This window comes from Zea mays, chromosome 4 (assembly GCF_902167145.1).
Source record: "Zea mays cultivar B73 chromosome 4, Zm-B73-REFERENCE-NAM-5.0, whole genome shotgun sequence".
Taxonomy (NCBI): Eukaryota; Viridiplantae; Streptophyta; class Magnoliopsida; order Poales; family Poaceae; genus Zea; species Zea mays.
Window position 1 is genome coordinate 217,698,645 of NC_050099.1, and position 6,000 is coordinate 217,704,644.

Consider the following 6,000-nt stretch of genomic DNA (forward strand, 5'->3'; position numbering starts at 1 on the left):
TAGTATAATCAAAATGCAACGGTAGAAATGAACATTCATGACCAGACAAAAGATAGACAACTAAGCCCACCAAACTAAACAGTTCAACTACCATGAAAGATTAGAATGTAATAATCCTCTAGACTTGACCCTCCCTGTTTAACATCATTATTAAGCAGTGGTTCTTTTATTTAAAAAATTTAGTGGCCGTGCTGCTACATCCCTTCTTTCCTAAAGCAAAGATCAGGTGCCTACATCAGACAATGCAAGAGTGAGATGACACATCTCAGCAAGTAAAAAAAAACAAACAATAGTTGGACAATGTAAGCCAACCGTGCATAAGCAACCACATGGTTCCCAACTTCTTTCTTAAATATTAATTTGCAGCAAGTAAGCAAGTAATCAATTACTCAATGCCAAGATGAATTACAAAGTAAAGATCCACATTATCCACATCACCATAATAGGTTCCACACTTCCCCCATGAATGCACATGGCTACAGATGCAGTATGTCTTCTGCCTTCATACCTCTAAGGATATGAAGCTGCATCATACCCCTTCTCGGACAACATATGATGCTCATTGTACCAGTACGGTCGGACCATAAGATCGCGACGAAACTTCAATGCAATGGATGATGAATGCATTATGCATGTCAACAACATGAGTTCTTCCCAAATAAAATGTGCTAGACATATACTTCCACCCATTTCACATAATAAACCACATGGGTAACATGATCAAACCACACCCTCCACATGTATAATCAATAAAACATGAATAATTTCAAACGACGGTACCCAATTAGGAATATGAATACGAACACAAATAGCACAAACATAATCAAGTATAAGACTCTTCAATCAACAGACGGAATAACCATCACTGTTTTACTTGCCTTCACCGGAAGTTTGGGCAAATCCCTAAGTACGATCCGGAAGTTCACCACCTATTTTTGACACACAACTTAGTGCACCAATTTCACACAATCAGGCTCATAAATGACGCCGCACGTACGCACAATCTCAAACCCCGCCGCGGGTAACATCTCTCCCCACACCCACCAAACTGCAGCGGCGCTGCTTAATAATTTCATAACTTTAAAATTATGACAGCAGTGGTAACCAACAAAAACTCCAGAGGCATCTACATAAAATTCCCCACAAGTTTTGTATACAATTTATAACTAAATTTCAAAATCTAATTAGCCCAAAACAGTCCACAAGATAAACCCTGTAATCTGTTTTTTCTCTCTTTTGGACAGCGACATACCCGGATTCAAACAGCGATATCTTTTAAAATATAATTCCAAATAAAGCGCATAAGTACTTATTGGAAAGATAAGACAAAGCCCTACATGATTACCATACTGGTTATCACTAATTACTCACGAAAAATTCTCAGAAACTGCTAATACTACTGCTGTTCACCCACCTGAAAAATCTGTTTTTGGACAGCAACATACCCGGATTCAAACAACGATATCTCCTAAATTATAACTCCGAATCGAGCGCATAAGTACTCGTTGTAAAGGTATGGCAAAGCTGTACATGATTATCCCACTGATTCCAACTAATTAACCCACGAAAATTCCCAGAAATCCCTAGAACTACTGCTGTCCACCCACTCACAAAATTCCTAGACAACACCTCTACCGATTCACAAAGATAAACGCATAATCCAGTTGATTGCAGCACAAAAACAACAAAAGTTAAACATAAATTCACCTTGGGTTCTTCCCTTTCTCCTTCCTTCTTCCTCCCTCCAAACTCCAATTGAGATCGCAGCCACACGACGGAGAACCACGCGGGAGGGATGCACCTTGGAGGGGGGGAAGAGAAATGGGGGGGGGGGGCGGCTAGGGTTTTGGGTGATGAGGGCTGCAAAGGTTTGAGGAAGAAGATGGGAGAGGGGGTGGCGTCCAAGAGAAATGGGAGGGGAAGGGGGCGGCTGCAAAAATCCCAAGGGGAAAGGGGGCGGCTAGGGTTAGGGGAGACTAATGGGCCGGATCAAGGTTCAAGGCCCAACTCGCCCATGTGACAGCTCCCGACCCCATCACAAATAACTAACCAAAGAAATTCCCAAAGCGCATCACCCGAATGAGGAAAAAGAACAAAAAGAATAACCTCCACTTCTCTTTGCAAACCGGGTATCACAAAGGGGTATGCAAGATTTAATCTACCCCATCCGTTCACCATCCTACGGTCCCGGTTTCTACAACCCTTTCCTCTAATCCTCATCATCCATCGTGAGATCAAGGGATGCCCTGGCGTCTTCAACCTCGCGCTCACACTCTACTGTAGCGTCCCTAGCTATCCCAAGGTCCATCCCCACGCCCAGGTACACTGCTCTGCGGACCTATCGGTGTCGTCCATCCCACGACAACTGCGTCCAAGGCCGGTGCCCCATGCCGCCGCCATACTCCATAGGATCCTGGAGGCCCAGATGCCCCAGCCGCGCCGAGTTACCAAGACGAAAACTACGGTCCCTGGATTATGCGTCGAGGAACGAGAGCAAAACTCACCGGAGTCCAGGGCCCAAGGAAATGTTGCTCGCCACCGGACTAGCCTCCCGGCACCGGATCGAGTACCGCCAGCGCAGGGCCTACCTTCTTATCTCTGTCTCTCCTCCCATTCTCTTTTGCGCGGAGCAGCAAAGCGAGGGCGGAGACTCCCCTGTCTAGCCCCCCTTTATTCTCCACGAGAGGCGTACGTGACGCGGAATACCGGCTGTGAGGCTGTTAGGATCCGCGGGATTCCTAGGGAGGAGGAAGGCACGCACGATCCATGTTGCGGCGGCGTTTTCGCGCAGCCATTGCGTCGGCGAGGGAAGAACCGACAAAAGGGCCCTACCCGGCAGTGACTAGTTCTCATCGCGGTGCTTGGGCTTCCAGCCGTCCCAGGTCCACCTTCCAACGGTTGTGAGAAGAGAAGAGGCTGGCCCTCAGGGCCCGCGTGTCGGCGCAGTGCTGAGGCATGCGTGGAGGACACGAGACCGACTGGTGGGCCCCGGTCAGCAGCTGTGAGCGCGCGCGGTGGAGGAAATCTTGGGCCGCGCAGAAGGCATCTAGTGGTGGGCCAAATAGGTGGTGCTCGGCCCATTCCGTGCATAGTGCTATTTTCATTTCATTTTCTTTTCTCTTCTTTTTCCCTTTTTATTTTCCTTTTAATTTTGAAATTTATAAGTTTGAATTCCTATTCAAATTCAAACTTCCTGGTAGTTTTGTTTTCCTACAAAATACTCATCTTAGACATGGTAGGGGTAAATTTATCTATTTAATATTCACATTGTGATTATTAGTGCTTCTCTTTTCTTAAATTCTAGAATCCTTTTAGATTTTAAATCCCACTTTGGACTTAAACATACATATATATTTTTGTACATTAGTTTTATCTTGTCACAAAAATGCACACAAAATGAAACCTCAGCATGATGCATAATTTAGAGGCATATCTTTTATTAATCATTTGTTTTAAAATGAGTGTTCACATGTGATGGTGAATAGAGATGACACATATATAAATAATGGAAATATATTTTCCCCCTTTTATATTATCTCTCACAAATTGGGTATTACACAAATCAGTGATCATTTGGTTTTCGATATGACAACCCTAAGCTAGTAATACTAATCCCTAGCCTGCCTCAAAATAATTTGGCTATTTCTTCCCGAATTTTATCCATCTGTGTCGATGTGAACCCCTCTAGTTCCTTATGTGTTGGGCGACAATCGCCCCTGGAGGTGGACAAGCTTCGGTTTTGGTGGACATGCCGAAGGTGGAGGGAAGTGATGCTGTGGTATAAAGTGTTGTTGCGTGTTGTGTACATTGTGCCAATCTAAGTGCTATACACTGGACTATTCGTGGTAGGTTATTGGATGGCCTAGTATAGGGCCGGACGGTCCCAGATTATACTCAGACGATTCGACCGTGATCATGGGCGTTGACACATCAATTGGTGTTGTGGGGGCAGCAGTTGCCCTAGGTATGCATTTATCGGCATATCATATAATGGCTGAGACTACGTAGGCCTATTTGTTGTCGATGCATCTAGCAAGTTCACCTCTATTGCGACATCACAGGGATGGAAACTGGAAATAGTAGATTTTTTGAATGCACATGTGTGTGTTTTCAGCGTTTCTTCTATTCCTCTCGTGTGTTGTTCTAACTAATTTCGTTGTGATTCCAAAAAATTCTTAGTAGATTGATCATTACTGGAATTACTTACATTACTATCGTGTAGCCAAGGTATGAGGGAGTCGACTTTGATCTTCCCTTACTTGATAATCTTCGGGTACCAATCCACCGGTGAAGTGTGACAAGAATTTCTCCTCTGCTTTTTCATGCACCCGAACACATTGTCGCAGCGCATCATCATCACATTGCTTCATGGGATCTTCAAACCACTACTACTCATTGATCGATAGACTTTCCATAGCCAGCCTAATGATGTTACCTAGGGAGACATTGGTACAATCTTTGGAATGGTCGATCTAATATATCAGAAATGTAGTCATTCCTAGAAGAGTCACCAAAATTTGTGTTTGGCGCCTTTTTGGGCCAGACACTAACGAACCCTTGGGGTCCTCACTGTGGGAGCACGGACTGTCCGTGATAGGCGGTCGAACTGTCCGCGACTACGCACAGAGATGTGTTCCTCCTCTATATGAGCACAGACCATCCGCGATGGCGTAGAGGGCTCCATGAAGATCCAAGATCACTCCTTACAAGAGGGACCCCATCAGGGAGGAAGGATTTTGGAGTTGCTTTGGCATTGGGTTACAAAAGCAAAGGAGGTGGAGAACACTAGTTTCAAACTATGGTACTCAGGAACAGTGCAAACAAAAATGGAGTAGGTATCCTGATTGATAAGACCCTCAAGGATGGAGTGGTGGACGTCAAAAGGCAGGGAGATAGGATTATCCTAGTCAAACTAGTTTTGGGGATGTAGTTTTGAACATTATAAGTGCATATGCCCCACAGGTTGGTCTCAGTGAGAGCGAGAAGAGGAAGTTCTGGGAAGACTTAGATGGCATGGTCAGAGTGGTACCCACCAATGAGAAGTTTTTCATAGGACGAGATCTCAATGCTCGTGGAGGTTTCTAGTATGGTAGTAGGAATCAAGAAGAAGGTATTTTGGACTTTACTGTAGCCTACAACCTAGTGATAGCCAACACTTTCTTCAGAAAGAGATATTCTCATTTGGCGACTTTTAGCAATGGCCATCATTCGACCTAGATCGAATTCGTGCTCACAAGGATAGAAAATAAACAAGCTTGTTTGGATTGTAATGTGATACCTGGAGAGAGTGTTGTGCCCCAACATAATCTTGTGGTGGCTGACTTCCATTTTCGAATCAGTACCCATAGGGTTAAACAAGCCAAAATTGCGAGGACGAAGTGGTGGAAACACAAAGGGGATACATCCAAAGTTTTTAGGGAAAGAGTTTTTGTGAAGGGCGCTTGGTCCGAAGAAGAAGATACAAACAACATGTGGGTAAAGATGGCAACTTGTATTAGGAAGGTGGCGTTAGAGGTGTTTGGAGTGACCAAAGGGAGCAGCGGTGAATCTAAGGATACTTGGTGGTGGACCGAGGATGTTCAAAAGGCAATAAAGGAGAAGAAAGAATGTTACAGGATCTTGTTCCATGACAGAAACACGATCAACATAGAGAGGTATAAGGTGGCAAAGAAGACTACAAAGCGAGCTGTTTGTGAGGCAAAGGGTCGAGCCTATGATGATCTTTACCGAAGACTAAGTACAAAGGGGAGAAAGATGTCTATAAGATAGCTAGGATTCAAGAAAGGAAGACGAGTGACCTCAACCAAGTTAAATGCATTAAGGATGAGATGGATCAACTCTTGGTGAAAGGACAAGACATCAAATAGAGGTGGTAGAGGTATTTTGACAATCTTTTCAATGGTGAGAATGAGACTATGGACATCCAATTGGATGACTCCTTTGATGATTTAAATAGATGCTTTGTACGCAGGATCCATGAATCAGAGGTCAAAGAAGCTT